Here is a 13162-nt window from a genome sequence, read left to right as displayed (position 1 = left end):
AGCTATTTTTATCTGAGCGTCACTGGTGAGTCTTATGTAGACGAAACGCGCGGCTGGCGTATTAAATTATAATCCTGGTACCTTTGATAACTATTAATTATACCTAAGGGCAGAACAAAAGAGTTTTGAATATTTCAACATTTTATATTAAATAAACAGCTGCGCCATGAGCGCATGATACGCCCTTCGTCTTGTGTGAGAAGTTTAATGCAATAATCATAAATAGTTTTCTGAGATACGGCGCGACATGTGAAAAAAACACTTTTTTACAAAAAACTCAATAACTCTAAAATAAAATTTTGAATCATAACCAAAAAGTATACAGATCTTTAGATTAATATAACTAAGAAGTGTGTAAAGTTTTAAGCAATAGTCATTAATGGTTTTTAAGATACGATGCAACATGTGAAAACCCACCTTCTTTTTTAACAATAAACTCAATAACTCGAAAATAAAATTTTGAATCATCACCAAAAAGTATACAGATCTTTAGATTAATATAACTAAGAAGTGTGTAAAGTTTTAAGCAATAGTCTTAAATCGTTTATGAGATATGGTACGACATGTGACCCCCCCCCTTTTTAACAAAAAACTCAACAACTCTAAAATAAAATTTTGAATCATCACCAAAAAGTATACAGATCTTTGGATTAATATAATTAAGAAGTGTGTGAAGTTTAAAGCAATAATCAGAATTTATTTTGAGATACAGCACGACATGTGAAAAATGCACATCCCTGTTTTAGTTATGAAGTCCCGTAACTCAAAAAGTTAAAATCCTATTTTCACCAAAAATTATACAGATCGTTTGACCTTCATAAGAAACAACTGTCTTAAGTTTCATAAAATTTGGATAAGCGGTTCTCAAGTTATGGTGCGACATGTGGACGCCGGACAGATGGACAGACGGACGCCGGACATTTGTATACCATTATACGCCCCGTCAAAACTTTTTGACGGGCGTATAAAAAGGCAACAGTAGTACACTGCTGTTAAAAAGTCATAAATGGATTGAGAAAAAAACAAATCCGGGTAACAAAATAAAACCGAGGTAAACACATTATCTATAGAGGGAAACAAAGGAACAACAGTAACACTGAGGGGCAACAAAATCAAATGCCAACATACATAAAACGATTTTTTTTGATAAAATCTGTCATATTACTGATCAGCTGGTACAGGACATTTCAAGAAAAAAATGCTAGGTATATAAAAGTAACTTTTTGTATATTTGAGAATGACACCCGAGTGCCTGTCAGAGGCATCAAAACAGTCTAAGAAACGTGTTTTGTTCACGCATTGTTGTCAATATAATGGAATGTGCTGCGCCTGTCATACAAGTGAGTGGTTTAGCTAGCTATAAAACTACTTTCAATCAACCATTTTCTAAAAACGAAAATACCTGTACCAAGTCAGGAATCTGACAGTTGTTATTCATTCGTTTGATGTGTTTGAGATTTTGATTTTTTCATATGATTACGGACTTTCCGTTTTGGATTTTTCCAGGAGTTCAGTATTTTTGTGATTTAACTTTTTAAATTAGACATGTTAAATGAAAAGTCGTTTATATTACATTTTCACACTGATAGAAAAGGAAGAATCCCATGGTCACTAAATACAAATACGTTCACACTAGTTGAAAACACACTTTTTGGAATTGATATCTACGCTATTGTTTTAGGCAATAGTTTCTTTCTGAGTTGTATTAAAAAACTGTGTTCCTACATTATTAGGGATACAAACAAAAAGCTTTTAGAAATTAGTCTACCAATTCACCAATCCATGTAAAACGTGAACGTCTTCTTACATAATTTTCCTTAGACACGTGCTGTCCTTGACGCAGACAGAATTGGAATGAAGGTGATGGGGTTTTCTAAGTACAACCCAGTGGTAACATTCCTTTCTGTTTTATTAGTCAGATGATTCCGTCTGTGTTGTGACGCAAAAAGGGTAAATTCAGATTTTATGACAGGTATTTAATGCAATATAGTCAATAGTATCTATGGAAAGTTTGAAAGCTGGAGAAAAAAAAAATTCAATAAATTCAATTCTACACATGAAAATGTCAGGAATATGACAGTTATTATGCATTCGTTTGATGTGGTTGAACTTTTGATTTTTCCATCCGATTAGGGACTTTCGTTTTGATTTTTTCTCGGAGTTTGATTATTTTGATATTTAACTTTTACTGTTGGTATACTTTCCTTGACATATGTTTGTTTCATACAGAAACGGATGTTAACAATAGTTTCTTGAACTCATACATGGATGTGAATGAAAATAAATTTATCACAAAAATTAGATTAATTCACTTTGATCAATCAAACACTTATTTAAACATAAATAATTTGCTCACTTTGCAAGAATATTTTCAAGACTTGAGGTACATTTATGGGTATAATTGCAGAAGTATGCAATTGTGAAATAATTGAATATGAACGGCAATATAATAAAAACTCTTTTGGTCAAACATTTAGGCATATGTCTCTCAATGAAAAACTATTACATCCGGAATGAATTGCATACTTAAAGATTACTTTAACTACATGTATGATGATTTTGCTATTTTTCAAAAGTTTAAAATTATTTGACATCGTTTGTGAGTTCTTTATTTTTAACACATCTGCTTTTATTCGAATGCAACCGTGCTATTTGATATCAATAGTACTTTATTTGGTACCAGTAGTACTTTTTTTGAAGAGACCTTTGCATATGTCACCAGTCGTTTTTTAATTTGAAAATATAGTTCATATTTGACACAATATTTTTTTTAAATTGAACCTTAAATTGGACACTAGCAGCTTTCACTTGGATGGAACCTTCATATTTCGTACCAGGAACTCTCATTTGAATCGGACTTTTATATTCGTTTGACACAAGCAGACTTTCTTATTATTATTTTAAGACGCCAGTAGTTTTTATTTCATCTATTCCTTTATCTTTGACACCAGCAGCCTTTATTGGAATGAAACCTTTGAAATTGACATCAGTAGCTATTTTATTTGCGAGATACTAACTGATTCTTTTAGAAAGAAACTTTCATATTTGATACCAGATTTTATTTAATTGCGATCAAACTATTTTGAATCCACATATCTCTGTCGGAATTTGACCGTAATATTTCTCTAGCATTATTTGCATTGGATTATTACATTTGGCATCATCAAACTTTATTTGTTTATATTTGACACCCGTCCGGCAGATTTTATTTTATTTATAGTTTTGTATTTGACGCCTACAATTGTTTTTAGGCTAAAATAAAACATTGTTGACACATTGGTTCATTCAAAACAAATAATAGAAATACCGATTGAACTCTATGGAAAATTCTTAACGGAAAGTCCTTAGTCAAATCATGGCAAAATCAAAAGCTCAAACACATCAAACGAATGGATAACAACATATCATATATAGATAAAATTGTGTACGCAAGACGCGCGTTTTGTCTTCAAAATACTCGTTTTCAAAGACTCGACAAACGCAGCCGTGTCGTCTTTCACGTTTACCAACAAATTTCCGGAAATGCACGAAATTGCATGTGATAAACGTCACGGACATTAATGGAAAAGCATGTAAAAACAATTAACCCAGCAGTAGTCAATAAGTACCGATTATCAGGTTATCTGCATGTTGATATCGTAAAATATCAGCTGCGAGACATAATATGAAGCTTTTTGTCGAGTGAGCGTAGCGAACGAGATCAAAACGCCTTCATATAATGTCAAGCAGCTGATATTTTACAATATCAATATGCAGATAATCTGATAATCGATTTATCGGGCTATATTTGCGTGTTTCAGAAGTGTTTTCTTTGTTTCACCAGCACACAAAAGATGACTTGATAAGTTCGGGTCAAAGTTATTAACGTCGGTTCAAACATTATGACGTCGCTGATATGTCCGGGTCAAAGTTATTAAGGCCGGGTCAACGTATTTGACGTCACAAAGACATGATACGGAATAATATTAAGAGCTGAACAGAGTGATATAGACAGTGGGACGACCGATAAAGGTTCGTTAATCAGCATGCCGAGTATATGTTTAGGAATATGCATGGTTTATAAACATATTGTAATCCTTGTATAGCCTTTAATATTTTTATTATTGTTATTGAACTGTAAAATTTAGGTGATATTTTATACAAATATATGGTAACTGTTTGTTTTGTTATGTTTCAAATTCAAGTTCCTTAAAGGAAGGACTACGAACAATGATGTAAAATTTATCCCGAAGCACTGTGTATTTACAGAACCGACAAAAAAGCTCATGTCTTAAACAATTTAAACCCCAATCCATTATGGATGTGTAGTTTGAGATTACTGTTCTTAATCTACAAAAAAGTTACATTTCTGTGTTCCATAGTGTTATCCGACAAATTTTATTGTCTCACTTTATGGTCAAAAAAGGAGACATAGGTATGCTGTTTCCGATGTCGGCGACGGCGGAGGCGGCAGCGGCGTCAAAAATGTATTAGTTTGTGATTAGGTCTAGTTTATGGTGAACCACTAGTGGTAAGGCAAAAATATTTGGTATGCAGTTGTATTAGTACTGCCTGTCTGGTACATCTCATTACCATGTGGATTATTTGGCCCCGCCCTTTCAGTTATGGTCTATTGGCTTTGACACTTAGTTTTTATGTATTAATTTGTAATTAGGTCAGTTTATGGGGACCACTAGTGGAAAGTTAATTATAATTGGTATGCAGTTGTATAAGCATTGGCATATCTCATTTCCATGGAGATTATTTGAACCCGCCCCCTCAGTCATGATCTATGGGCTTAGAAATTTATGCTTAGTCTTCATGTATAATTTTGTGATTATGTCAGTTTATGGGGAACTGGTGGTAGGTCAGTTATATTTAATATGCAGTTGTCTTAGTATTGACACATCTCATTACCATGGAATTTATTTGACCCCGCCCCCTTAGTTATGGTATTGACTTTGATATTTTCTTAGTTTACTTGTATAAGTTTGTGTTTAAGCTTGTTTAAAGGGAACTTTTTATGATAAGTCAATGGTATTTGGTATGCGTTTTATTAGCATTGGCACATCTCATTCCATGGAGATTGTTTAGCCATGTACCTTCCTTCAGTCATGGTTCATTGACTTTGAATATTTGCAAATCTTGCATGTTAAAGTGTTGCTATATTAATTTCAACATTTTCGTTATCGAAATTACCAAAAAGCCAAACACATCTCTGTGATAACAGTTTATATTATAGTATTAATGAATGGGTGTTTTTATAATGGCCCTGTTATATGTCCAAGGTCTGTTATAATGGTCGAGGAAGTCTGTAATGGCCCGAGGCAACGCCGAGGGACATTACAGACATCCGAGGCCATTATTACTGACCGATGACATATAACAGAGCCATTATAAAAACACCCATTTCTTAATACATTTATTAACCAACTGAATAAAAGTGTATGTGTTAATATACCAAATATCCAAGATATTAAGTTGACAGAAGTTATGTGTTGAAAAACAGGAGGAACAGTGATCCCTATATATGGTTCTTTAATGTTGGTTGCTGGTTACTAAATTAAATAAAATACAAAAAAGTATTATACTCTTTACAACTTAATTTTATTAACTTTATTAAAAACCCTAACTGTGCTGTACACAGACAAACCGGGCATTAATACAGGGCCATTACAGAAAAACAAGGCCATTACAGAAAAAACAGGGCCATTACTGAAAAACAGGGCCATTACAGAAAAAAACAGTGTCATTACAGAAAAACAGGGCCATTACAGAAAATATGTTATTTTTAATAACCAGTCATTTTTGGCAATAATGTACTTAGTTGGTTAATAATAGTCTAATAATCGATTTTTATAGACCTCAAAAAAAGTACCGTCTATAAAGGGCTTCGACATGGAAAATATTAACCAATGCTTATAAACAAGTTTATAAAATAGTAGACGCAAATCTTTTATCGAACTGGTCAATAAACCGATACTGAGAAATATAAAACATATTATATATAAACTAATGTCTCATGTTGTAAATTTGACAACATCGGAATAAAAGCCCAGTCTAGCTGAGGAAACTGTTACTATAGAATCTTGCTGTCTAGAATTGAAAGTTGAAGTTTGCCTTATTCTTTCCATAGACCTGATGAAACAGTTAGTTTGTATAAAATTATGATAAAATAGAAATGACTTGATTCTTTAAGCTGATGTTGCAAAATGTAGTGTGGTATCATCACTCTAAAGAATTAACATTTCTGGAGATTTTACACCAGGTAGAATAATACCAAAAATTTAAATTATGTAATGTTGAATAATTCGCTGTAAATCTTTGATAGGAATTCAAATGTTTAACAATAAAATAAATGTTTAGAAACTTTTAAATTGTCTTCCTTTTATCTCTTTAGTAGTTAATAGGAAAATGTAAGTGCTGAAAACATTTGTTCAAAGTAAACTGTAAGCCCATTATCCCGATTTTATTTAGATAACACTGCTTTACAGTGCTGTTATTATCGAAACAATTCTTAAACAATTAAAGAACTAAAATCTAAGGATATCTTAAGCTTTATCGCTGCACATGACAGGTGCAGACTAATAATTAACGTCATTCATATCATACTGCTAACTATATAGAATCCAAGTACTTCATTCATACATTTATATAGGCAGGCCCGTAGACAGGAATTTCCAAGGGGGGGGGGGGGGGTATTTGGACTCATGAACTAGACTTTAACAGTCACAATTTGAACAGAACGTTGACTTTAACAGTGCTTATTTGGTTTCAAGGGGGGTTCGGACGAACCCCCGAACCCCCCTGGCTACGGGTATGATAGGGGTGTTGTGTAGTGGTTAAAAAAGAGGGGCGAAAATTCGAAATCATAAATCGAAAATCGGTAAAGTGCTTTTGCCTCTAATAAACTTTCCTGTATTTTCAATTTGTCAAATATGCATATACAGTTCTTTTAAAACATTTGACATGTGGTGAAAAATGTCATCGTTTTCAGCAGTCACGTTTTTCGTATACTCAAACATGAGAGATCGCTAACATTTAAGACAAAGTGATATTTTGATATTTTACTGAACATAAAAGTCTTAAACACGCAGGACATACTTGGTTTAAAGCCTTAGATTATTGAATTGTTTGCATTATACATATCAGTTCTGATTAGGATGTCGATTGACAAACTACCATTCATTATGAACTTTTATAAATTGTTACTTGGATGGAGAGTTGTCTCATTGGCATTCATACCACATCTTCCTATATCTATTTTATTCAGAAAGTGTGAAACAATTGTCTTTTCTGGTGAATGCAAATATGTGCTTATTAGAGGTAACCCACTTGAAATCAAATTGAAAAATTGCAACGTTTTAAATAAGTTAAAAAATTATTATTCAAAGGGAAATAATTCAGATATGATTGAAGTAGTTGATTTGCAAATTAGAATATATAACTGATTTCTAAATTTTCAAAGTTATGCATTTAAAAATAATCCTTGGTTGACACGAAATATTTACTAAGGAAACGCAAAAATCTTAACTTGGGACGACTCAGAATTTAAGCTACCCCTCAATTTTGGTAGAGTTATATAATTTGAAAAGTAATGTCGGGTGATCCTGGCTAAACATCCTTCCATGATAAACTTTCTCCCATGATATGTATGAACGTGACGTTGATGGTTACTTTGAGATCGTTGTTATAGACTAAGTGTTACGTGACGCATGCTGCCGTATTTTTTTAATCTGAGAGGCAATATCATTGATACTGCAAAAGAAACAGTGCCATGTGCAAAAAAAGGAGTAACAAAGGTAAACACGGTCTTATTAAAAAAAATATATAAAACATATCTACTAATGATTTTGCATGACATCATTATTCAGTCTTGCCTCCCTTTGAAACGGTGTATGTTGAGGCTATTTGCCATCACAGTGCAATACAATTGGATCTTATCGGTCCATATCTTAAAAGATTTAAATCATTGCAACCAATAGCAAACACGAGTGTGATTCGTGCATTCATTAAAAAATTAATCGAAGAAACCAAGCTTAGAATTTTGTACGCTAGACGTGTGTTTCGTCTATGAAGAATACATCTGTGACGCTAGAATATAAAAGGTAAAAGGCCAAATCAAGAACTCAAAATTCTGAAAGGTTTTGCTTTAAATGGCGAGTTTGTTTTTGCACCATATTTAAATTTGTTTAAATTTGGTTCTGTGATTTTTATTTGGTCAATTGTGCAATAATTACAAATTTAGGTTTGAAGAGATTTGTGTTTTTTTATTATCGAAATTGTATAGTATATGTGTATCTGGCTCATCACAATATAAAATCAGAATTGAAAGAATGAAGAAAAAGTCTGAATGAAATCTGCAGAAAAGTTCAATAATCCTTGAATATGACATACCTATTCCTCAGATGCCACAAATGTTCTTCCGATATCGCACAACTATTCCTTAGACATGATGGTAGTTTTTACAATTGCAGAGACCAGATTTTCAAAAACAGCGATTAGGGGCCTAGAAACAAAGGGGGCGGCAGTTAAAAAACGGAAAATTAACCAAAAAAAACCGACAAATTTTCGGCCGTTAGAGGAATTCCCGACAATGATCACTTCTTACGTCATGGAATTTCAAAGTCAGATTCAACCATACCAGTCAGGATACGGAGAACATAATCTTGAATTACATAGTACAAAAAGAATAATGTAAGAATTGAGAATAGCAAATGTACTTTAATAACTTCTATATATTTGCCTTCAAAATTTATCTGTCAAATAATGATTAAGATACATTGTTGCTATCTTATGTGTTCTGTAGACTTTTGTTGGTTGTGCTATTGTCAACAATATGTGCGATTTTCTAGTAATTTCTAAATATGAAATGACATCATTAAACAGTCTAGAAATGAAAGATACATAATGGAATAAGATAGTACATGTAGATTAAGATAAATATCAGAATACTATAAAATTAATGCGGTGTATCCACTGATAATGGATGACAATTAATACACATGCACCAGAATATTTATATTTCTTATGTTTACAGGAATGAAACAAAAAAGCTTCGAAATCAATCACCAGGAAGAAATTGTTTTTAAGTCAAGATTGTTCAATGATATATAAACATGATCGTCTCTTTATAAGCAGGACATATGATGAAGAGGGAGATGCTTGTGAATAGTGCGACAAGGCTTTAAAAACAAACTCCAAAAGGAACGAGACCCGGTTCGTCAACCGGGAAAGCGTCTTTTACTGTATATGCATCATGCGCCTTCCGAATTCCCGCTCCGTCAAAATGTCACAATTGATAAAAGATTACACATCAGACATCTTTCTGGTATCTTAAGATCTAAGACCGAGAAAACATGTCACTAGTAAGCTGAAATACCTACGCATCGTATCTGTCAACCAATTTGTTATGCTGACCGTAAAACCTACATGTATGTAGTGTTGATTTCAGTCAATCTACCTCAAAACCCTGTCGGAGCAATTTTTGTGTAAGGATCACACCCCTGCAAATGCAGTCCGTATACTTGGAACATACACGAGCGTAACGTATTAACCGAGATATATAAACGCCATCCGATGACACAGAGGGTATGTTAGAGATTAGAAATGAGAAGTTTCAATTGGAAAATTGAAATTATTACGTTTGTCCTAGTTTGAACTCATCCATCTGTCAATGTCGAGGAAAAAAATCAAGATATGAAGCAGACCTTTTATAACTTTAGGTAGTATCCTTAATCTTAAGTTTACCAGGATATATGAGATGCAAGCACTAATCTAAATGTAGGTTATTAAGGTAAAAAACATCATCATTATATCTGAAATAAAAATTCAAGACTTTGCAAGAAGCTTTTTATTTGTCTTTATCATGCTTACGACGGCTCTGTTTGAATTCTGTACATATGAGTCCCAAAAACAAGTCGACAATTAATACCTTTTGGAACATAGCCTGTCTGCTAAATTATCTATCCACTAAACTCAACAAATATGTTGTCGATCGAAGAGTCCAGCATTTTGATAATATCATCTTTGGTTTGGGCATCTTGTGTGGTTCTTCACAAAGATTATTCATGACATAAAACAAGGAATTTGTATCTACCATTTTTGTAGAAAAAGCTCTGTTTAATGAGACGATGTAGTCAATCTTTTAAATGAGCATAATTAATAGTAATGTCAAGCATATACAAATCAAAAGATTGATATTACTGCAAAATTATAAAGATAAGGATTGGAGATTTGATGTACATATCTTATTTTTTTATTTAAGAATCCACATCTGATTGACACCGCTGGGTGAATATACATCATCACAACTTTCTGAAAGGCTTCTTTTACTATAGCAAGAATGATGATAAGAACTGTGTTGGCATTCATTATCATTGATATGCTAATTTTAATAAATTAACTGTCTACAAAACTTTTAATTGTTCGAGACACTAACGATCTTCAACCCAAGGAATAGGCTACCTTAACTGTATTTAGCAAAAACCTTTTTTTGAAGGTCCCCAATGCTCTTCAACTTCAACAAAATTACAAGACTGATACTTTTGATGATCTTTTTGCATCCTGCTAACTGTTTTTGAATGGTTACACTAATAGGTTTAGCGCTATAAAACCACTAGCAGGTTTAATCCACCATTTTCTACATTTGAAAATGCCTGTACCAAGTCAGGATTTGACAGTTTTTGTCCATTCGTTTGATGTGTTTTATCATTTGGTTTTGCCATTTGATTAGGGACTTTTGAATTTTCCTCGGAGTTCAGTATTTTTGTGATTTTACTTTTTTCAAAGTTAAAGATCACCATTTTTTCGAAAACATGTACAAGGACTTGCTGAAAGATGATTGCAATCGAACAGTTCTTGTTTTCTTCAGTCATACTGTACACCGTGAAAAGTGCGTTAACTTGTAGGTGAAAGTATGATCATCTATAATAGTATTTCAAACTCATTGCTTTAGTATCTATATTGACCAGAACTAAATCTATAAAAGTTGGAGAAGAGGAAACCTCCACCAGCAGTTACGCGTTTTTAGACATGATAGTTATTATCCACTTGGAACGTAAAATCACAAAGAATCAATTCTAGATGGAAAAAACAAAACGTGAAACGTGTTGATTTTAGACATTCTTCTTTTATGTCTTATTTAAAGAGTTGAGTGTGTCTTCACTTTTTCATTCAAATAGAATAGTACAATAATGGCATATTGGCATGGACCTAGACAAAGTTATTGTATTATTACTATACTGGATATAGGCTTTAAAATACACATATCTTCAGTGATTGATATAATCTTGCATCCAGTTCATGTTAATCTTATTTTTTCCATTGTAATGAAAAAGCAAACACAAACATACCAATACACTTGCCTTAATTGACATTTCCCTTGAAAATCGATAAAGCGAAGGTTTGTTTTGTCAACATGATCCAATGGTAATGCTTATGTTTTTCTAATGTTGTCTCGTGCTCATCAACCCAAAATGCATACATGTAATACCAATATTAAAATTAAATACAAAAACATTATCCACATTTTGGTACAAATGGGAGGTGGGAACTTATCAAGAACCTCATCAACCCAAACAGGCAATACAGGCAATATGTTACAGGCAATACATATTGCCTGACCAAACATAGCCCTTAAACCAACCACCACTTGGATATTGAAAGAATGAGGATGTATCACATGTACTTCCGCCAAAGATATCAACCAATGAGGTTATACACATATCCTCAGTGATTGATATAATCTTGCATCCAGTTCATGTTAAGTTATGGGCATAGAAAACTCTATAGTCCATACAGCATGTTTGCAGGCCAATCTCAAATTACACCACTAGCAAGGCTTTCCCTTAAGGAGTAGCAAGTATTCCCAATACTCAAAACAAAAAATATCTTCAACACTTTTTATTAAATACTATTCCTTAATTACTTTAAAACACTACTAACCATTTCAAGATACGTGTACACAGTTCTTTATAAAAAGTTCATAATTCAATAAATTCTCATGAATTTGACCACATACAGACTTTTAAAAGTTGAGTTAAGGCAATGAACTCATATCAAAATGAACATTGTCATTATTTTAATAACATCTTCAGCATGTGGAAAGCTTGTAAACAAAGGGACTTCACCTCCAAGTGTAAACTATGCAGGCTTGTCTCTTTCTTTACTGTTGTTGAATCAAACACACTATTTACTTCCTAATCAGGAACATTGACAATTGTATTTCCACTTGATTCTTCACATGTCTTCTGAAAATATATTAACCAATAACAAATTGTTTATTTGTACTTAAGACAGCATTAGTCACACTTTGAAAAGGAAAAATCCCTTTGTCTACAATTCACGTGGAAAACCACTAGGGAATCAGTGTCCCTCCAACTGTAGACAAAGAAATTTAAATTAAAATTGTTAACCATACATAAAATTTAAGTATACATTTGTACTAGTATACAAAATCATTCAACATTATATTTATTAAATAAAACAAAACAAAACAAAAATATTGCAATTATTTAATCTCCCAAGACAAAAAGATTTTTGTGAAATATTTCAACACATCAATGAAAGTATATATACATCCAATAGTAAACATCATGAAATTACGGACAAATTATTAGAATTACTTTTAAATAGGTTCATTTGAACATAAATCTGCTTCCATCACAGATACATTATTTTCCTATTTTCAGAAATCAAAACATTACTTAAATTACAATTTATTCTCACCATATTCTGATAAGAAAAAATCCTTTCCTTTTAGGTTGTTCGAACTCATTGACATGGATCATCGTGCAATGTCATATCGCTTCTCCTTCATTCATTGTAGGTAACACCATCTGAAAACAAAAACATTCTATATTCTATCCAATTCTATGTACAATCAAACAGACCGCTGAACGCGGACCTCGACGAAGACACCTTATAATTCAAAACACATCACTCCCGTAAACAACATTAATATCAAGTGACATCTCACACTAAATTATTCCACTTTCTCAATAAGTCTATTCTTTTCTAACAAAGTCTTTAAAGAGCATTTTCTATCAGTATGTACGATGTAATAATCAATGAAAAGTCCACAACACTCAAAAGTAACAAAAGAAACTATTTACCCTGTATAAACAATTTATTATTCTCCTTTCAACTATAGGTTTCCAAAATGGCCAGAGCCAAACTTCCA

General features: G+C 32.6%; 1 long non-coding RNA gene across 1 annotated transcript; it reads right to left on the bottom strand.

Annotated features, from left to right (window-relative positions):
* Positions 1-11868: 11868 nt before the first annotated feature.
* LOC143046558 (uncharacterized) lies at positions 11869-12829 on the bottom strand. Its single transcript, XR_012969173.1, has 2 exons — positions 12709-12829; positions 11869-12230 (listed from the first exon to the last, which is right to left on the bottom strand). It is a non-coding gene; the product is annotated as an uncharacterized LOC143046558 (long non-coding RNA).
* Between the last annotated feature and the right edge of the window lie 333 nt (positions 12830-13162).

Source organism: Mytilus galloprovincialis, chromosome 1 (assembly GCF_965363235.1).
Source record: "Mytilus galloprovincialis chromosome 1, xbMytGall1.hap1.1, whole genome shotgun sequence".
NCBI lineage: Eukaryota > Metazoa > Mollusca > Bivalvia > Mytilida > Mytilidae > Mytilus > Mytilus galloprovincialis.
Note: the sequence above shows the minus strand (reverse complement) of the source record. Positions and strands in the feature narration are given on the sequence as shown.